The following is a 22,682-nucleotide window of genomic DNA, read 5'->3' on the forward strand; positions in this document are numbered from 1 at the left end:
CCACTCAATCATTTGCCTCTTAACATTACTTGTGGCATTTATTGTCATGAGTAAGCTTTTATTTATTTTTCCTTAAATTTTAAAGTTTTCCTCAAATAATTTTTGCATATTAAAAAAATTTTGGCATGGTCTGCTTTAATCTATCAATAATTCAGTATGACTGCTTGCTAATCTCAAGCAGTATCTTCAAGGTCAAGTATAGCTTGTTTCCTTGTCTTATTTCTGCAGTGATATTTTAAATGGAAGGAAATTCCAGTGTAAGAAATATACAGAAAATTACAAAAGAAAATTCCCCAAAATCAAATACAATTTTTCGAAAGATGATTATGGCTCTACTTAAATTCATTAAATCTAAAAGAATCAAAATAATCCATAAATTTTTGAGAGCACCATTGCAAAATACTACAAGTATATATATTTTTACCCACACTATGTTCTTTTACACTTTATTTTTGAAAAACTCATCCCTGTGTCTATAACTAGACATTCTTTCTAATTAAAATGAGGCAACAACATTTAACTAAGTTACAACTAATTAGGATAGAAATGTAAACAACTACACTTGAAAGCTGTTTTGGATGTGGTGATGCATGCCTGTAATCCCAGTACTCAAGAGTCAAAGTCAGGAAGATAGTAAACTCAAGACCAACTAAGCTACACAGCAGGACCCTGTCTTGGGGATGAAAACTGGAAGATGCAGAACTTAAAGATAACTTTGGGTCATCTCAAAACAATTTTCAGTTTTCTTATAATTTAGAAGCTGCTGTAAGTAGGAAAAAATTAATGAAGGAAGCAAATATGGAAACAAACACTAGTTGTACAAGGCCGTGGATGGAAACAGTGATTTTTTTTTACCAGTGATTTACATATATTACTGAAATGACTGGCAAAACACATCCTGGGATGTGGATGGACACATGGTGCCTCCCAAATGGAACCATTGTTTTCTTTCTTTGACTGCTGATCCTCTAACATCAAAATCACCTACTGCTCTTACATTCACTTCAACAAACCAATAAATTCAACTTGAGTGGAATTCCAGAACAATATATAATTTATTCCATCACAAAAAAGATGATTCAGGAGCTAGACCCAACTGCAACATGTTACAAATACAGACAATAAAAAATTATTTAAACATGCAAGCTATGGAGCTTTTCATATAATTTCATTTTCATTACTTACTATTAACTTGATTTAAAGTGTGTGGTTATGATTTTTTTCCTTTTTTGGGAGGTAGTGGTGTAGGGGAGTGCTGGGAACCCAGCCTCAGGCCTGTACATTCTAGACAAGCACTCTATAACTGAGCTACACCTCTAGCCTAAAAGTTGTTTTTTTTTCTTGAGACAGGATCTCATTATGTAGCTCAGGTTGGCCTCCTACCCAACCCTTCCAAATGTTGGGAATTATAGGCACACATCACTGTGACTGGCTTAATTTGTGTGTGTGTGTGTGTGTGTGTGTGTTACTGGGATTTGAATTTAAGGCCCTGAGATTAGTAGGTAGGCACTCTACCACTTGAGCCATGCCTCCAGCCCAAAGAAATTTTTTAATTAAAAAATAAGTTACCTGTTAAGCATTCATTTATGAGCCTGTCTGTGGCATACATTTCCAGAGTTTAACAGGTTAGCAGTTAACTATATAATTCTTTAAAATCTTTTAATTATGAATTTTTTTCAAATATATAGAGAACATTAGAAAATTAAATAACCAAAGATAGTAACTTGTTACCACATTTACTTCGTAATACCTTTTTAAAAAAGAAAATGTCAGAACAATTAAAAGTTCCCCCTTACCCTTTGCCCTCCATAGAGATAACCACCACTCTCCTAAAATTGATGTTGTTGTATTTTTGTACTTTTACTCTATGCTTAATAATGTTTTTAATTTTTACATAAATATGATACATGAGTCATTCTGGTACTTACCTATCTTTATATATTATGTTTGAGATCAATGCTAATTATTTAGATTCAATTCATTAATTTTTAAATGCTACATGGTGTTCCATTGTATAGACAAACCACAATTTATATATTCTTTTTCCTCTTGAATGTGATGATTCTACTTTTGCTATTTCAAAGTGATACTATGAATCCTTGAACATGTCTTTCTGGTGTAGATATATTAGAATTTCTTTTTTTGTTGTTTATTTTTGTGTTTTATGATACTAGGGATTGAACCCAGGGCCTCAGACATGAAAGGCAAGCACTGTACCATTGAAACTATATCCCCAGCCTCAATTTCTTTAGAGCAAATATTATGTACCAGAACATGGTTAGAACTTAATCGCAAGATCGCACCCACCTGCATGAGAGATGAAAAATACAGTCTTTATTCTGGATGGTTTTATACCCAGTAAACATTATATTCTATTTCTAAGAAAGAACAGACTCTCCTATTGTGGTAAGCAACTAGCAGGTAGTTGCTGCCATTTTAAGTATTTCCAAATCTCTCTAAAAATTCCAAAGAATTCTGATTTACAATCCCAACAACACTGAAGAAAAGTTTCAATTTTCCCAATTAACTCAGGCTATGAAATTAATTTTTACCACTCTCATGGATACAAAATAGTATTTCCTTTTGTTTTAATTTGCATTTCCCTGATTTGCTACTGAGGGTAAGTGTCATAAATCATTCAAGTTTCCTCTTTTTGAAATGACTAACCATGTTTTGGTTGTTCATTTGTATTAAGTGTGCATACATTCCTGATATCAATGTCTTAAAAATGTCTTCCTTTTTTTAGTATTCCATTTTTGATAACTGTCTTTTATTATGAACAATTTCTTTTTCTTTTTTTCTTTAGTATTTTATTTTTGGTGGTACTGGGGTTTGATCTCATGGCCTAACACTTGCTAGGAAGGCACTCTACCACTGGAGTCACTTCACCAGTCCTTTTTTGTGGGGGTGTTTTCAAGATAGTTTGGCAAACTATTTGCCCGGGCTGGCTTAGAACCATGATCCTCCTGATCTCTGTCTCCTGAGTAGCTAGGATTACAGGCATGAGTCACCAGGGTCTGTTGAATTTGTTTTAATGTAGTTATTAGAGACTACTATTGTCCAGCAAAATCCATTCTCCCCCTTCTCCAACAATAGTTGAAGTTGGAAGATTTCCTATTCTAGGAGGGACAAGGACAAAGCCTGGGCTACTCCAGACAGTCCCTTCTTTCCTTGGGATGTTGTGTTTTTGGTACATTCTCCCTAAGAAATGCAGGTAACAGGAGAAAAGCTGGGTGAGCAAACACCATTCAGGGAACCTGTCCTCTGGTAGCAACTTATTCACCAGGCTGCGCGGGAGAGTGGGAAATGCGGCTTGGCTATAGAGCTGAAAGTCTATCTTCAATTTTCTCTATCATTTGTTCATTTTCTACTTCATAAGTCTCTTCTTTCTGCTAATTAAAAAAAATTAGGATATATTCATTACATGGGTGGGACTCATAGTGACAATTCCAATTAGACTCATACTGTACATTACTTACATTGCTCCCTTCCTCTCTCCCCCTCAACCTCTTCCTCACCCCATCTTTTGGCTAATTTTGAGTTAAATAGTCTCATTATATAGATTTTTATAATTATTTAAAATTAACTTAGCAAAAGCTATAAGGGTTGTCTCCATATAAGATAATGTTCTAGGCCCAAAGCACAATCTTTTTTGTTACTTTTATTAGCATGTATTACTTATATGAATTTTCATTGTTGTATTTTCATACATGAATATAATGTACTTTGATCATAATTACCCCGAGTTTCTCATTTTTTTTTTTTACAATTTTCAATGGGTTTATGTGATTTTCATGCATGCATATAATGTACTTTCATCATATTCACATCCCTATCAACTTCTTTCCCCTTCTCTCCTCCCACTGGGTCACTGCCCCCAAATAGGCCCTCCTTTACATTGTCATATACCTATATACGTCAGATGTTTGTCATATTCCCTGGTGTGTGTGTGTGTGTGTGTGTATATATATAGCCGCAAATTAGAGAAAATATAGTATTTGCTTTTCTGAGTCTGGCTTATTTTACTTAATATGATCTCCAGTTTAATCCATTTTTCTACAAGTGACATAATTTCATTCTTCTTCATGGTTGAATAATATTCTATTGTATATATACCACATTTTCTTTATCTATTCATCTGTTAATGGAACGTAGGCTGGTTCCATAGCTTAGCTATTGTGAATAGTGCTGCTATAAACACAAGTGTGCAGGTGTCTCTACACAGTATGCTGACTTACATTCCTTGATGTGTGCCCAGAAGTGGTACAGCAGGCCATATAGTAGTTCTATTTTTTTTTTTTTTTTTTTTTAGGAACTTCCATACAGATTTCCATAGTGGTTGCACTAATTTACATCCCATCAACACTGTCTGAGGGATCTTCCCCCTCCCCTCAATCTTTGCTAACATTTGTTGTTCCCTTAATGATAGCCATTCTGACTGGTAAGATAGAATCTCAGTGTCATTTTGATTTGCATTTCTTTTATGGTTAAGGATGCTGAATATTTCTTCATGAATTTATTGGCCATATTAACTTCTTTTGTGAATTGTCTGTTCAATTCACTTGCCCATTTATTAATGGGGTCATTTGTTCTTTTGGTGCTTAATTTTTTTAACTCTGTATATTAATCTCTTTTCAGATGAATAGCTGGCAAAGATTTTTCTTATTCTGTAGGCTGTGTCTTCATTCTGGTAGTTATTTCTTTTGATGTGCAGAAACTTTTTTAAATTTGATACAATCCCATTTGTCAATTATTGCTCCTATTTCCTGAGTTATTGGAGTTACTGTCTCTGTATCTTCAAGGGTTTTCACTGTGTTTTCCTGTAGTAGTTTCAGTTTCAATTCTTACATTAAAATCTTTGATCCATTTGGAATTTATTTTAGTACAGGGTAAGAGAGAGTGATCTAGTTTCAGACTTCTACATGAGGATATCCAGTTTTCCCAACAGCAATTGTTGAAGAGGCTGCTTTTTGCCAATGTATGTTTCTGAAACCATTGTCAAAGATCAGATGACTTGGCACTGGTGGCTCATACCTGTAATCTTAGAGACTCATGAGGCAGAGGTCAGGAAGATCGCCGTTTGCAGCCAACCCAGGCAAACAGTTCATGAGACCCTATCTCAAAACAATCCTTCAAAAAAGGACTGGTGGAGTGTTTCAAGGTGCAGGCCCTGAGTGGATTTCTGGTTTGTTTTTTTTTTAATCTAGACTGACAGCCTCTGTCATTTATTTTATATCTTTGGTCTATTTATATTTAGAGCAACTATTGACATTGTTTGGTTTCAGTCTACCATTTTTGTTTTCTAATAGTCCTATCTTGGTTTTTGTTTTTGTTTTCTCTTTATTTTATTTTATGTATTTATGTATGTGTGTATGTATGTATGTATTTATTTATTTGTGGTACAGGGGTTTGAACTCAGGGCCTTCACCTTTAGCCACTCCACCAGCCCTTTTTAGTGATGGTTTTTAACCTCATGAACTATTTGCCCAGGCTGGCTTTGAACCCTGATCCTCCTGATCTCTGCCGCCTGGGTAGCTAGGATTACAGGCGTGAGCCACCAGCACCCAGCACTGACTTGTTTTAGATTATTTTTATTTTTCAACTCTATGTCGTCTAACAGTTTTTTATTTATTTCTCTTCACACTATTTTTTACTGATTATTCTTAGGAAAACTAGTTCTTAATAACCAGTTCTTAATAACTAGAATAATAAGTTATTCTTAACTTATCACAGTCTACATGAATTAATGTCGAACCACTTTGTATTTAACAAACGAAACTTAGAGCCAGGCATGGCACCCTGTAAGTCCAGCAATCAGGAGACTAAGGCAGGAAGATCACAAACTCAAGGGCAGCCTGAACTACAAAATAATAATAAAATAAACAACAAAAAAAAGAGTATTAAAACGTGCTTCCATTTTCTTCTCTGTGCCCTTTAAAGAAGTTACTTCCTTATTTCCTGGTTTGCACTGTTTCTGGTGAGGACCCATTCCTCTCAATATTCCCTATAGATGATATTTTCTTACTGTAAGAAAAAACAGTAAGAATGTTTTTTGTATTTGGTTTTTAGAAATGTAACTATGGAGCTGAACGAGACAGCTTAGTGGCAGAGCATGCAAAAGGCCTTGGGTTGATCCCAACATGGCAGACAAATAAAAACAAATCAAAGAAATTTAACTATGATGTGCCTAGGTGTGTTTCTGTTTGTTAACTCTACTTAGGCCTTATTGAAGATCTTAGATCTGTGGGTTTATGGTTTTCCTCAAATATGTCAAAATTTTCAGCCACTACTGCTTTAATATTTTTTCTTAGTCTCCCTAACTTTACATGGTTCCAGTTTCACACATCTTGCTGCACAGGTCACTGACACTTCATTCTTTTTTCCCAGCCCTTTTGCTGTCTCTGCTTCAATTTGGATAGTGTATTAGTCCATTCTCTGTTGCTATATCAAAATACCCGAGGCTCAGTACTTTATAAAGAAAAGAGTTTTATTTAACTCAAAATTTTAGAGGCTGCAAGTCCAAAACTGGAGGGCTCTGTGGATTTTGTTTCTGGTGAGGACTACTTGGGCTGGGTCACTACATGGCAGATGACATCATGGTGACCTTCTACAAGAGGAAGAAGTCATATGGCAAGATAGGAAGACAGAAAGACCAGGGAGGGGTGAGAATTGCTCTTTTATATTAACCCTTGCTCCAAAACTAACCAGAGTCCCATGAGAACTATGTTAATCCCTTCTGAGGGCAGCGTCCCCATAATCTAACAATCACCTACTAGTCTCTACCTTTTTTTTTGGTGAACTCAGGACTTCACACTTACAAAGCCTGCATTCTACCACTTGAGCCACACCTCCAATCCATTTTGCTCTTGTTGTTTTGAAGGTAGGGTCTCACAAACTATTTGCCTGGGCTGGCCTCAAACCTCAATCCTCCCAATCTCAGCCTCCTAAGTAGCTAGGATTATAGGCATGAGCCACTGGCACCCAGCAGACTCTTTTTTGTTTTTTTGGCAATACTGAGGTTTAAACTTAGGGCCTCATGCTTGCTAGGTAGGTGCTCTATCACTTACAGGCTCTACATTTTAAAGAGCCTACCATCTCTTAACATCACCACTGATGTCAAATCCACTGTCAAGCCAGAGGCAGTGACACACACCTGTAATTCCAGCTATCTGGAGGCTGAGAAAAGAGAATCTGGAGTTTGAAGCCAGCCTGAGCAGCACAGCAAGACCCCATTTCAAAACAATAGAAAAACTACTATCAAACCCATCATGTATAATTTTCCCTTTAGATATCATATTTTTCACTCTTGAATTTGTATTTGGTTTAAGTAGTTTCCATATCTCAACTGGGATTCTCCATCTGTTTATTCTTTAGATCCTTCTTTCTCTTTAATTGTTAAACATTTATAATAGTCATATTAAGTTCTGGTCTGCTTATTTCTGACACTTCTCTCACATGCTAAGTTCTCAGTCTGTTTCTTTTTTTTTTTTTTTTTTGGCAGTGCTAAGGTTTGAACTCAGGGCGTCACATTTGCTAAGCAGAAATTCTATCACTTGAGCCATTCTTCCAGTCCTGTTATTTTCAGGATAAGGTCTAATGAACTATTTGCCCAAGCTGGCTTTGAACGTGATCCTCCTGATCTCTGCTTCCCAATTAACTAGGATTACAGCGTGAAACACCAGCACCCAACTCTCAGTCTGTTTCTATTAATTATTTTTATCCTAGTTAGATTTCCTGCTTCTTTGTATCTAATAATTTTGAACATTTATGTTAGGTACTGAGCATGCTAATTTATTGTTTTGATTATGGATTATATTTGTCTTTAAACAGCTTAGTTCTGGAAGATATTTTTGTCCTGACAAGTCAACTCAATCATTTTAAGGCTAAATTTAAAATTTTGTGTGCATGGGCCTTAAAGATATGTTACTCTAATATTAGATAGCCATACTCCTAAACTACAAAGTAGAATATTTAATGAGGGGTCTCCCATGTGGCTGCTTAGAAGCACAGATCTACCAGCACAGTGTGATCTCTGGAATCTCCATTCAGCAGATCACCATAGCTATTTTCTGCCAGGTCTTGCAGAGTCTCTCCCTATGCATATACAACTTGTATTTTGCCAAAGACTTTAGGGGTCCTTATGTAGATTTTTGAAGCTGCTTCTCTGTGCAGCTCTGATACCCCAGCCTAGCAATCACAAATCTCAACAACCCAAAAATTCAACCTCCATCTCTTCAACCCAGAAGACTGTCATGTTTGACATGGGTTCCATCTCCCTACGCCATGGGTTAGAAAGTGCCTCCCCATTAAACATCAGGGAAATCATGAGGCTTACCTTCTGTGTTTCCCTTCTCTAGCAGATACAGTCCTGCAGTGCCAGCTAACCCGAACTGAAAGGTAGGAAAACAGTTGTTTTATGTATTTTGTACAGTTTTATAGTGGCTTACACTCTGTACCAATCATTCCCTTTTAGTCAGAAGCAACAGTGATTGTTTAACAGGCACCAGTGACTCATGCCTATAATCCTAACTACTTGGGAGGCTGAGACCAGGCAGATCAAGGTTCAAGACCAGCACAGGCAAATAGTTTGAGAGACCCCCATCTCCAAAACAACCAGAGCAAAATAGACTGGAGGTGTGGTTCAAGTGGTAGAGCACCTGCTTCGCAAGTGCCAAGCCCTGAGTTCAAACCCCAATACTACCAAAAAAAAAAGTGATTGTTCAACAGTTTTAGATAATGGATTATGTTCATGTGTATACACATATACACATATCCTGTATCATTTACATTTACTGTCTATTTTATCTTCTCTCAGTTTTTGGTAAGCTGTGTTCCCAGCATTGTTTAAATACCCTAAATTAGTCATTATTATTATTTATGTAATAATTGTTTCAATATCCTTACATGTTGGCAATCAACTTCTTTGCATACCACTTCTTCTTCTAGTCCGCTCCTTCTGTGTTTAATAGATTTCCTCCTGTATATCCTATACCCCCTGCAATAATTATCAGAGGTCTGTGGAAGGTAAATTTTATCTGAATTTGTTTTTGCTGGGCTGGCAGGTGTAGTTCAGTGAAAAGTTTGTTGTCTAACATGCATAGGCCCTGGGTTTAATCTCTAACACCATACACGCACACACACACCATACAAAGTGTTTTGAATAATAGTTTAGCTGGGTATAGTATTTTGGGTTATATTATACTCTTTAAGTTCTTTCAAAATATCATTCTTCTGTCTTATACGTCTGCCCATACATATGCTGCTAACCTATATGGTATTTCTTTGTTATCTTACCTATCTCTGCACACTATAACAATATATTGATATGTCTTTCTTTTTTTTGACAGTACTGAGGTTTGAAATCAGGGGCTTGCACTTGGTAGCCAGATGCCCTACTACCTGAGCCACACCTCCAGCTCTTTTTGGTTTAGTTATTTTTTGAATAAGGTGTTTGATTTTTGCCTGAACTGCTATCCTCCTAGTTATACCTCCTGACTGGTTGTATGGAAAGGTAATAGTCCCATCTATGTTCTAACTATACAGTCTGAGCTGTTTTCATCACTGGGGTTCATTATCAAATGTAGAAGAACAGGAAAACAATACACCTGAAATGTATTTACATGAGAGACTGAAAAGCCTCCCAGGAGTAAACATTTTCTTATGCCAAGAGAAGATCAGGTAGCTTAATCTAGAAACAAGGAGCTTTGATGCTTAGAGGAGAGGAGTAATTTAATGCACCATAGATTCTAATGCTAGGAATTATCTCTAGCTCAGACCATCTTGGATTCAAATCTGGGTTCTTGGAAGAGAGACAGAGATAAGTAAAAATAAAAATACCTGTTTATATTAAAACCAGTGACTGAGTACATTATAGGCCAAAGTACATCAGATACTCAACAACGAACACCATAAAGCTTTGGCATCTCTATTATTACCAGTACAGTCATCACCATCTATCTCCAGAAGCAGCAGAAACAATACACAACAGAGATTTCTGATAAGAGGGACAACATTCAGCAGAAATATCAATAGTACACACAGATGAGGCAACCATGGAGTATGGCAAAACTTATGGAAGAGGTAAATAGTGGAGAAGAGATTAACAATGTAATATACTGGGGCTGGAGGCATGGCTCAACTGGTAGAGTGCTTCACTAGCAAGCACAAGACCCTGAGTTCAAACCCCAGTACCACCAATTTTTTTTAAATTTTTAATATAATATATTATTATATACGGCCAGGAGCCAGTGGCCCATGCCTATAATCATAACTACTCAGGAGGCAGAAATCAGGAAGATAGTGGTTTAAAGCCAGTTGGGGCAAAAAGTTGGAGAGGCCCTATCTTGAAAACACCAAATACAAGAAAGGGCTGGCAGAGTGACTCAAGTGGTAGAGTGCCTGCCTACCAAGCATGAGGTCCTGATTTCAAACCAACCCCTCCTTCCTGTCTGACCAAAAGCACAAAACAATAATAACAACAAAAACAGTGGGAGAATATCATTTAGACAGGTGAATTTATAACCTATTGTTCAAATCTGTAATGTGGTCAATTTTTGCTAATCTACCACATTGAATACGATGTATAATGTTTTAAAATTAAGACTTTTTTACTTTATGAGAATATTTGATTAATGACTGAAAATTTCTACATTTGTCTTTAAACATTTTTAAATAGCTAAAAATAGAATGCCCACAGAAATCTTTCTAAGAATGACAGCCAATATAAAAAATGCCACACTGGAACCAAAGTGAAGGGAGTAACCCTAAAGCTTTTTTGTTTGTTTTGTTTTTTCCCTAGGAAGGAGAGGGAGACCACCACAGTTTAATTTCTATACATTATACACCATTTTATTGTAAAATAATACTTTGTTCTTACCTTCTCAGTTCTCAAAATACGTCAGGAAAACCTTCCCTTTTAAACGTTTCTAGGTAAGAGAATGAACACAATAACTTAAAATGGTTAGTCCAGATCCCAAATGAAAGCTCAACGCTCATCTTTCCTACTGTCTTTTGGACCAGAAGACTTCCATCCTAACAAGAATGGAAGATCCTATCAATGTCACAGCAAAAATACTTTGAAGGAAAAAGAGCAAAAAGAGAAAATGGGACAAAGGGAAAGGGGCTGAGAAGAAAACCGACTCCAAAATACTGAGTATGGACTACACCTTTGAGAACACTTGAACTTCCTTTATGGATGGAAAAGGCGTTTCTAGTTCAGGACATTCATACCCAAACCCAACTCGCCAAGTGAAGGAGAGCATTCCAGGAGGAGCCACAACCTCAAGGCCCTTTGCTTGCTACAATTTCACAGCCAAAAATAACCTCTCGGTGAAATGCAGCCGTGCCAAGTGCTCCAGGTATCAGTTAAATTCCCTTCTCTTCTTTATGAATTTGTATTATTTATAAGACACTTGACACATGTTTAAACACTTACACAGCTCCTCGGCCTCAGGAAACAGGGCTTGTTCAGCTGAGGGGAAAAGAAACCATGTAATGAGGAAGTTAACAAGGGCTGATATTTTTTTACAACATTCTTTAAAAACTGAAAAACCTCTTTAAACACCAGGAACGGCTTAAATAATTCACTCTGGGCCTGAGGGGCCCATGTGGACGCTCCCCTCCCAGGTCTCCTTCTGCGCTCATTCTCCTGGATTGCCTCCTCCGCGACACTGGGCCGCCATCGCACCTGCGCCTCACCGTTCCTTGGCCGTCTGGCCCCCCGGGAAGAGTCCGCCCAGCGCGCGGTCCCCCGAAGCCAGCCTGGGCGGCCGCGCCCTTTCACCCCTGGGCGCGCAGGACGCCGGGAACGGCGGAAGTGCGGCCCTCGGGGCCTGTTGAGGCCTGGCGCGCGGGCCTTGGCGGCCTGGGCCGCCGCTGGGAGGGCCGGTAAAACCAGGGCCTCCCGTCAAAGCCCCCGCCCTGGGGTCCTACCAGGCTGCTGGATAGGGTCCATGGAGGCCATAGCCTTTAGCTGTCCGCCCCGCCCTACCGGGAAGCCGCCTGACCAAGCCTCCTGGAGGCCGGCTTCGCGGACTCGCGGCCCTCTCTGCCGTTGCTTTGCTGGAGGGAGTGGACGGGAGCCGCGTTCTCTTGAGTCCCTCGCCTTCCCTAGGTTCCCAGGACTGTGAATCCCGGCCTGCTGGCGGAGATGAAGAGAAAGTGCGAAACGCAGCTCCGCGCGAGGCTGGGCGGCTCGGTGCCGGCTTCGGGTCGGGAAGGTGGCGGTGGCAGCGGCGGCGGCGGGAAGCACCTGCTCCCGTCCACCTTGACCCCGAGGCCGCAGCCCTCCTGCTGGGCGCTGGTCCCCGGCGCCCCGACCCCGGCCACCCCACGAGGTTCTCAAGAGGGCGAAACCCTGAACCTGGCGATCGTCGAACGCTCCCCTGCCAAGGGACGACCCGGGTATCCTTGATGGAGTCCCTCTCCCCAGGCACAGAGAATTCGACACTCCCAAAGAGGGAGTCTCCATGGAGGAATTCGTCCTGCTTCACTTCCAGAGTTGAAAGCCGGGAGGCCGTCGGTTCTGCAAAGAGGAGCAGTCGGGCGCGGACTAGCAAGCAGCTGATGAAAATAATTGTCCTCGCACACACAGCCCTGCGCCCAGGGGCGCACACACACACACACACACACAACTTGCCTCCCCTAGCTGCCCAACCTTAGTATTCCGGGCATGCAGTTTTCAACAACTTGCTTGACACAATAACAAAGACATTTAAATGCCAGGACGCAGACTTCACTTTTTAACCTGCTGAGAGGAGCTACTTTCAAAGCTTCCCCACCGCGAATAAACTGACAAAAAATATGGGGTGCACTTATAAATTAAACACCTTACCCTCAAAGCAACGTGTGTTAATCGGGTTTCTAAGGCAATAGCCATCTCTGTCTTTCCCTATTCACCCAAATAATGCCCCAAGAAGGAACCCCTTTACACGAGAGAGCTGGAGGGAAAAATGAATTATACCCATTGCTAGTAAAAATCATCTTAAATCAATAGAGCACCACTTGAACTTGAGTTTCCATTGTTTCACTGAATCATCAATGTTTTTAATTAAACAGAGCTACCCTTTCTGTTAAAACATTACATAAAAGGGCTAGGTTTCTACTTTTGTTGAGGCAGCTGGCGTTTGTTGGCTGTTGTGTTTGAGCAACAGACTGTTCAATAGAAGCGAGAAATAGCTCAACGCGCTCTTAATAGACCTGTTTCAACAATGTACCTTGAAAAGGAATACATTGTGTTATTGTGTTAGTTTGCTACAAACCTATTAAAAGAAAAATAGCATCCATCAGGTCTAACAAAACGCATTTGTATTATACGTACTTATCTGCTTCAAATACACTTCTTGGCACAATGTCTAAAATTCAACTAGATCATCAAGAGCTGGACAGAAGAACACATACCAGTTAGGTAATGATACACGGGCTAAAAATAATAATAAAAGAAGGTCTAAGCAGACGGTAATCGCTATTTTTTGTTTACGATGAGAGATTCAGGCAACCTACTTCAACTGAAAATACATTGCAAAAAAAAAAATGTAATTTCTGTGACCAAAACCATTTAAACAAATATTTGTAGCCTGGGAATATTGATCCAAATCTAGTATTTGGAACGAATCCGATCCACTTTCGATAGCCATTTGTTTCGGAGAAGGATTCAGAGCAGAAACGGTGCATTTTAAAAGCAGAATTAAACAGTGCAAAGAGCCCCGTTCTTTAGGGAAATGTGTGAAACAAACAAATCGAAAGCGAGGGTTCCAGCCAAGAGGTTGGGGAGCAGCGCTGTCTGGCAGCAGGAAAGGAAGTGCTTCTTGAAAGTGCTCACTTAAAACTGAGTTTTAAACTCATGGCATTTTAAACACGGAGTGAAACTTGAAGCAAAGAAATAGGTGACATTCCCGCTACCAGACAGAGCCTATGGTCTATTGCAGGGAGGGCTACCACTTGGACTACAAACCTTAGGAAGGAAAAAGAGGCAAATGATGAGGTTAAATTAGCTCTGATATTGTTTAGCAGAAAAGACACCCAAAGAAGCATCTGTCAGGGAGACATCTTTTGCTTCCGTACAGTACAAGGCACTTGGTTTGGTTTCCAACCTGAGTAACAATTCGATTTTCAACTGCAAGAATGCTGAGGGTATGAGAAAAAAAAAATTGTCTACAGGTGAACTCAATTGTACAAAAAAAAAGTTACAATCCTATCCTGTGTGATATCTATGTTAATATAAATAGATGAAGTAATATTTTGCTCAGTAAAGACAATCATTTGTTACATTTCTGAATTAGTAAATTATTACATGAAGATTTTAAAAGATGTCACCCTGAAACTTTAGATGGTGGTTTTGCCAAGTTATAAAATAGCTATGTTAAATGTTAGACCCTTTAGGCAATTTGAAGTCAGATGGCTGATATGACTTTTCTTCAGTTGAAATATTTTCTCTTTTCAGGAAGGATGTGTGTGTGTGTGTGTGTGTGTGTGTGTGTGTGCTGGAAGGTAGTTCAGATGTATTTAATACTTTAAGACTTTGCACTGACATTTTCCCTCTATTCAAATCTAGTTTTTGAATTAAGCTTTTGGGTTTTAAAAATGGAAATGAAATCACAAACCCTAAATTGCATATCATAAAGTTAGTTTCTCAAATGTATAAGATTGACAGAAGAGCTGACATTTTCAAGGTGAGAATTATTTATATGTATGCTAATACACCAAATATGAAAGGAAGTTCACAGTAAATTGGTTTGGTCATATAAAACTCTTTGATTTCCATTTAGAACTTTTAGAAATACTTGTGTGCCTGAAGGGAAGCTATCCATGGGGAAATATTCAATGCATTTTAATTTGAAGAGATTGTTCAAATAAACAAAGAATCACCAGACAGACCATTTTAAAACCCAGCAAAGGAAAAAATGTATTTTAAAGAAAGACTGTAATCTGATTCTTTGTTTTGTTTTTGCTCTTGATTCTCTACCCTCCCTTGCAAAGAATCTTCAATACTATGTGAAGTCTAAATGTTTTTATTTACTTCTCTACCACAAAAAAAGTCCTAGTAGAATGGATTATAATTTGTGTCCCTTTAAAGAATAGGAAGAGGATCAAATAAAGCAAATTTTTATAGGCCCTACAATATTCCCAAGAAAGAAATTTCCAATCTATCAATTTCTTGTAACTAATGTCTAGAAAAGTTTTAACCAATCAAATCTTTAAGCATCTTGATGGCCGTTGGTCCCAAGCAGCATCTAATTTGAAAGGTTTTTTGGACAGCATTTTCAAAGCATCAAGCCTCTTTACAGTTTCTTGGTCTTCCTCCAGTAGGTAAATGAGTATCATTTCAGATTTTCTTTTGACTTCTTTTGTCTTTTAGTTCAGAAGTATGGGAAGCAAGAGAGGTTAATATGTTTTAAACATTTCTGCTGCACGCAGTTACTTCAATGCCATTTTCTGGTGTTGTGTCTGAAAAACTGGTGGCCGAGCTCGCTGCCCGCAGCGCCAGACATTCAGCCGGATCCACCCCTGGGCACAGTTGTCAGAGGGAAAAGATTCAGCTTCCAAACTTGATTAAAAACAGCCCAACGGTTTCTGCCCCGTTAAAGAAATGAGTGGCTGGAGAAGCCGAGTAAATTGCCTGAAGAGGAGGTGACTGAGGTCTGGGTCTCTTTCACAAGGGAATAGAGGGGAGCTTCAAGACAGCAATCAGTGAGTGGGCTGCAGAAGGGGAGTTTGGCTACCAAAACCCAAAGTTAAAATCCTCTTGATAGAATTTAGGTGCTAAGAGTGATTCTATCTTGTTATTTTTCACCTGCATTTGAAAGGAAAAAGGAAACACATGCACACACCAAAGAATTGTTAACTTGTTTCTGAGTTACTGAGAGACCTTTTGTTTTCCATTTGGCAAATACTTCAAAATATCCTTCTCTCCTTAATGTTATATTCTAGACTGTAAAATTAAAAGATAAAGACTAATATAGAAAAGACAAGTAGGAATGAAGCATGTGTAGGCTGGTGAATAAAGTAGATGTCTGTTTGCATCTCTTAATGATATGTTGTTATTTTCTGATGTGATATTTTTATGGCAGAGACTAAAACTATCCAAACAGGAATCCAACTCTGAACAAAAGTGGGAGTTTTTCTGGTGTGTTTGAATAATAAAATGAAAACCGTGTCTTTATGTGCCTGTGTGTTCTCATTCAATTCAAAATTTGATTCCAGAAAGTAGTGCAATTTGTTACTTTTTTTTTTTGTGTGGGCATGAGAGGAGGAAAATATGGTACATTTGGGGATTTTTCAGTAGAACTGTGTTTAGTTTTAATTTTCCTGTATTTTAAAATAAACACTTTGACCAAAGCATGTTTGATCTTTGCAAGAAGGAAGTATACATTGTGAAGGAATGTGCAGAGGTTGGGTATGAAAATGGGGTTGTGACTCACAGCTGCAGGCAGAAAAAAAAAAAAAAAGGCGACGTGGTGTCAGCCAGAGGTGTTCAGTCTAATAATTCAAGTTGTAAACTGTATCCCCTAAAATTACCTACATAATAAATCATTGTGCGAAGAAAAAAAAAGTTTGAACTGAAAAGTGTAAGTGAAACAGAATCCTCAAGAGACTTCAGTGCTTGGGACTTATTGGCAATGATGTGAAATATGGGTTTATTTTGTCCAAAACTTTAAAGATTAGACTAATACTGGAAATTATTCTAGCACGGCTTATTTTTTCTTTTTCTGGCATGAGTTTCAGCACATTTCTACCTAGTCTGTCACAGAAATGGGCTTGCATTTTTTAAAAAATTTTTTCCTGAATCACATAGCTGAGACTACAGCTTTATGAGATGAGTTTGAAGGGGGGGGGATGCAATTCAAAGAGGGTTTTATTTTATAAAAATAGGGGTAAATTATCAAATGCATATCAAGCACAAAGGCAAGAATCCTTCTGAAATTCCCTTAGGTTCCTATCTTGTATTTTAGTGTTGTGTGTAGATACCAAAGAAAACACTAAATTCATGTGAACTGGTGAATTAGCTTTCCTAAGAGCACAATGCTAGATTGAAACACTTAGACACTGCGGTTGGTAAAGCCAGTGCCAAAACCTGAGACTCAAACCGGAAAGTTTGAAGGTAGAATGCATGGGTTTGGAGTAAAAAGGAGTACGGTGCCCAGAGAAAAGATGTAATTGTCAAGAGGAATTTTAAAGGCCAAGGACACAAGAAGTCTTTGAAACAATAAGGGTGAGGAAGTCAAGAAGCAGACTTGCCAAAACCACATTGAAACAATTTATTTTATAGGATCTCCTACATTTCCAGAATTAGTGAGCAGAGCCACGCTGGGACCCTGAGCTGTGGGCTCTTGCGCTCACCCCGACGCTGCGAGGGGTACAAAGTCAAGTTGACATCGTTCTCTTTCGCCTGGGCATTTCCCGTCAAGATATGAGGAGGGAGGGGAGAGAATAGACAAAACGAAGATGGGAAGCCTGACTCCAGAGAAGTTGCCGTAAAGATTAACTGGAAAAAGAAAGTCCACAGCAATTAAAATCCCTACTCTGGTTCATTAGTATTCATGACCGAATGTCCAGCTTTTCTGTTTATCTTTCTCCCAGGATCGATATCCGAACAGCGTGGGCTTAGGAGGAGCCCGAGTCCTGCCCTGCGTGAACCTGACCTTTCGCGCCCTCCCTACAGGTCAGAGCATCTTCAGAATCACCGGCCAAACGCACCCGCGCTCATTAAATCCACCATTCCCAGGCGGGCGGGGAGAGGCGGGGTGGGGGGTGGACGAAGACTGGCGGCGGGGTGGGGGGGGGCGCACACAGACCCAACCGACTCCAAAGAGTTTCGGGAAACCACAGTCGGCCACACTAACCGCTGTGGGCCCCAGTGGGCCAAGAGAAGGAAAGAACCAGCGCTGTCTGCAGCAAAAGGCCCTGTTGCCTCGACCTAGGTCCCGATTAGAGGTTTTGTTTTGTTTTTTTGACCGGGGAGGGGAGCTGCATAAGAGTACCCCTCTCTCAAAAAGGGAGCTCAATGCCCACTTGCAGTTCCAAGGATCAGGAGTGCCCCCAGGCCTCTGTCAGCTTCGGAGAAGCAGCCCAGTCGCGGAGCGTTAGCTAGGACGATTATCTTTGACGTTTAAGAACATTATCAGTCCTACTCCCCTTCTCTAGCTGCGCTGCACTCCGTTCTGCTCCCCAGGACCACTTGCTTAGCCTCTGGGACAGAGCAAAGCTGGCCGGCTGGGGGTGGAGGGGATATTGAGGCAAAGATTGTAGAGATAGGGCGGGGTAGTTGGCTCTTCCCTCACTCCAGAGAGTCGAGGGGCGCACTCCTTACACTCACCAGGGGAGTAGGGAGAGTGCAGGTGGGCAGGGCAGCCTGGCCCATCCCATCCCTGGAAATGCGCTTGGAGGATCCCACTGTAAGTAAACCCCCCCACCTATCAAGTCCCTTGCTGGAGACTCGAGGTGTGGGTCTCGGAAACGCTGCCCGCCGACGGATCCTCCAAAGCCAAGTTGGGTTGAGTGCAGGCCAAGCCAAGTCCCCTGTGAGCGAAGAAGAAAGGTGCGAGGGGGATGGGAAGGAGCGGAGGGATGAGGGAAGCATCGCTTGCTGGTCTTCCAGTCACCCATACGCATCTCTGCGGCCTCGGGGCCTTCCCACTCACGCGGGCCGTGACAGAGAGATGCAGAAGCCACAGGAGGTGAGCATGTGTGGGTGGACGTGTTGGAGTATGGAGTGTGCATTTGTCAGTGTGCGCGCGCGTGTGCAAGTGAAGGGGCGCCTCCCCCCCAGCACACCAGCCGCTACCAGGCTGCTCTGCTGACCTCATCACGCACGATGGTGCCGAAGGGATGCTGGACGAGGGCAGGGCGTGGAGCAGGAGAAGGCGAAGCCAGGTGTCACCACTTCAAAAGCTTGTCAGCCCCTGGGAACAAAAGGAAACGGCGTAGGGTGGGGTGGGGGGGAGTTGGCCCCAACACCGACTGTTCCGGGGCTGTGTCTTGTAGGGGCGGGGCAGCCGTGGAAGGATCTGGTCCTAAGTTCTCCGCCTGAGATCTGGGCAGTGGCCATTCAGGGGCGGGGCGGGGCCTGGACCCTCTGGCTCCAGTCACCCCACAGCCTTGACCGTGAACTAGGCCCTTTCAGCTACCCTGGTTGTGGTCTGCAGGAGTTCTTATTTGTAACACCCTGTTCAAATCACTATTACTGCCTTTAGCGTCCTTAGACACCCAGCGGGATGGGCCTGAGGGTTTATGCTGGACCACTGGATCCAATCTGGAAAGAACAGCCAGCTGGGAGCGAGGTTTGGGGCGCGGGTATGTAGAGCGGAGGAAAGGGAAGGGTGACATTTCTCCTGGCCCGGTTCTGAGGTGCTAGTTAAAAATAGAAAACATTCTTTGTGGTCTGCTGTATAGCAGTAGGCCGAGAAGCTCCAAGTTTCTGTCGTACCAGAGCGGTATCAGACTATAATCAATCAGTTCACAAGTATTTATTGAACCCTTACTTTGGATCCCGAGGGTCGCTTTCCAGAGCACGTGTCTAGTTAAAAATAAATAAATAATTCAGCCGAAGTTCAACCGATTTGGGGTGCTATTTTGCGGCCTTCGTGTACCCTTTGGATTGATGTGGGGTGAAGGCATCACCTGAATTTCTGGTCATCCTTTCCCTCATCCCCCCCCACATCTCTCATGCTACCAGTGAGTTCATCAGGGACCTATCAGGACACCTTCCCCCAAACCAGGCCCGCCAACCCAGGCAGGCCACCGGTCACTTTGAGGGCCCAGGCCTTCCCAGCCAACACAGGGATACGGGAGACAAGCATAGCGTCCCGGGAAACTAGAGCCTCCGGTTCAGTCAGTGATCTGCCCTTGATCTCAGGGTTTTGTCCGGAAGATAAAACCACTTGATACTGAAAACATCCGTCTGAAAAAGAGACAAAGGGGCTAGGGGGTGGGGTGGAGGAAGAGCGAAGTGACCGACAGAGAGGAAAGGGGCCGGGGCAGGCGTGGGGTGGGTGTGCGGAGCCTGGGACGTGTTTCCTTTACTCGCGTCCCACGGGGCTTGGTCTCCCTTTGCCCACACCCGGAACAGAACCGACACGACCTCTGCTCTGAGAATGACCTCCTCCCCGCCGGGGTCTTCGGAGAACATCTCTGAACTGGGAGAAGCTTGATACCCATGCCAGTTATCTTTGTGGTCATTAATAATGCAGCGGGGATCACGATAATTAATAATAATAATGATGGGCCTCCCGAGGGAGCTCCAGCTGCCTCCGGATAAAGCGAATCTCACATGGAGGGGAGTTACTCGGTGGTGGATGGAGCTGAGCGCGAAGGGAGTGAGCCTGGGCGCACTGAAGTTCAAATTGAGACGGTGGCAGGCAGAAACCTTCTTCCAGCCGTGGTGGGCCGGCCTCCCTGCGGGCAGCGAACCGCAGCACAGCTCTGGGCCCCTGAGGGAGGTGAAGATGAGCTTCAGTTTTGTGGCTCTGGATTCAAGGCAAGGGCAGGTTAGCATTCAGGTTCATTTAGAGTGGCGCCGCAGGGGAGGGAAGGAAGGACACCCCCAAGCCCCTCTTAGCCCCAGGCCCAGGCCTAGGCGCTGTATTGCTGGGCAGGCAATTCTGACATCATCCATACTCTTCTAACACTTTTGTCATATCCCTCGCCCTTCATCCAGTCCCTGAGATTTGGAGGGTGGAAAAGAAAGATGAACGAGGGAGACTAGGCCACCACGTCGTCGGGTTTGTGACAAAGCCGTGGGACGCAAAAGTCGAGGAACTGGGAGCCATTTTTCAAGAAAGCTGCACCCCCCCACCCCTTGGCTCCGTACATTCTAGGATGGACTGGGAAGCTACTTTCAAGCCGTGGTCTTCCTCGCCTTGTCCCTTCACTCTTTACCGCTGAAAACTAGGATCAGAGTCCCCAGCTTAATGGGCTCTGGGGTACCTCTCCCACAGATCTGGAAAACAACCGAACCACCTGGAGATTGTGAGAGCATTCATTTTTCTCCTTTCTTCCCTCCAAGGAGAGAAAGGCCCCAAGGTCTGGAGAAGATGTTAAAGTTGCCCATCCCTAGGCTCCATTCAGTCCTTCTAGATTTGGGAGGTGTCTTAAAAGCAACATTTCCCATCCCCAAAATTAAAAAGCTGAAAGCATTTGGAATAGACTGTTTCATTCTTATCTAAGTTATAACGAATATTTAATCTGACTCCTTGTCTCTCCCCCACCCCCCTTTGAGGGGCTTTGGAAAACCCTAAACGATTTTCCTCACAGCTTATAATGTGCTCAATGAACTCTCCCAAGGATCAGTAACATATGCCAATTATTTTAATAATTTTCCTTAATATTATTAGGGGGTTATAAATTCGATTTTAATAGAGGGTTGATTGCTTCAGGAGTTGGCGCTTAGGCAGCTCGTTGAGCCGCTGGGGAGGGCGAACCTGGCGTTTGTCACCCTCTGATTGTCACATGCTCCCACAAACCCCAGGCTGGATGGGGTGCTTTCCTCCCCCTTGAACAGGTAGCATGGCCTCAAGGTCAGAGTTGCCCTGCTCTCCCCAAGCGCCCCTGGGGCTTGTCCTGCCTGATCGTGCGGCTCTGCTGAGGGCCGCAGGGAAAGGAGAAAGCGGCGCTCGCCACCTCAGCCCCCCGCGCTCTGATCTCGGCTGGCGCAGCACTGCGCAATCCCACGGAGGTGTTGCTGCTGCCGCCTGGTCTTTTCACCGCTGGGGAAGTAGCTCGGCAACCGCCCAGGGCCTTAAGCAACAGGGACACCCAGGGAGAGGGAGACCATCCTTGATGGTTTCAGGGATTCAAAAATAATTTTCACCATCTTTACCCCTTGGCTATCAAAATTATTTTTGCTTTCTTCCTTAGAAGACTCTAGCCAACTCCTGTTGGAGGGTGGGGGGAGAGGGGAGAAAGGCCGCAAACGTCCCGGAAAAAGCTGGTGGCTGGTACTCCAGCTCAGTTACTTCCATCTGGCAATTTCAGTCTTTATAGCTTGTGTTTTAGTATACTTAATTCTTGCAGAGGTTTCCTTTCGTTTGGGGCCAAAGGGTCGTTGCTTCCCTATCTAGTCTCTACTCAAAAGAAAATGAAAACCTATTCTCTTTTATTACTTTCTCTTGAACATCCTTATTATTGGTGCAGAGCTACTTAAGCAGGTTTTCTAGACCAAGGCTCTGCTTAAAATTTCAAGGAAAAACTTCTGGTAGAAACGGGCCCTTTTAAACTATAATCATTGGGCCAAGTTCAAAAACAAAAGTACTCAGCTCAGTTTTAAACGTGCAATTAAAAATAACTGTACCTCAGCTTTTCAGAGGGAGGGAGAGGAAGGGGGCAGGGAAGGGGGAAAACAAAGAGTAAGGAAATGTTTAGTGCTCTTAAATCCAGCCCAAATAGCTGAAAGAAAGAAAGGCATTCCCTCAGATAATGGAGCCATTAGAAACTCTGAAGGTTCCCGCCGCCATTCCTCACAGGGGCTTTCCAAAAATTTAATTCATTCTCTGCTACTAAACAAAGGGATGTAGAAAATAATTTTGAGACTTTCTGCCAAAGGGGCAGTCTGGCCTCCTTTCTATGCATACATACACCTTCCTCCCCAGAATGAATGGTGGGGCTTCCCATACCCTCGGGCACTCTGATCCATACCCGTGTCAACCCTCAAGCTATCTCCTTCCCATTTTCTTTAATAAAGCTTGCTA

The 22,682-nt window shown here is 42.0% G+C and overlaps 1 long non-coding RNA gene across 1 annotated transcript in view; it reads right to left on the minus strand.

Annotated features, from left to right (window-relative positions):
• Nucleotides 1-11,769, minus strand: part of LOC141411579 (uncharacterized) — a 37,781-nt gene extending 26,012 nt beyond the window's left edge. The window contains exons 1-3 of the long non-coding RNA XR_012436418.1: nucleotides 11,435-11,769; nucleotides 10,877-10,925; nucleotides 8,336-8,390 (exon numbers count right to left, since the gene is read on the minus strand). This is a non-coding gene — a long non-coding RNA (uncharacterized lncRNA). The remainder of the gene's footprint in view (nucleotides 1-8,335; nucleotides 8,391-10,876; nucleotides 10,926-11,434) is intronic.
• Nucleotides 11,770-22,682: the final 10,913 nt, after the last annotated feature.

The sequence above is a fragment of the Castor canadensis genome, chromosome 10 (genome assembly GCF_047511655.1).
Source record: "Castor canadensis chromosome 10, mCasCan1.hap1v2, whole genome shotgun sequence".
Taxonomy (NCBI): Eukaryota; Metazoa; Chordata; class Mammalia; order Rodentia; family Castoridae; genus Castor; species Castor canadensis.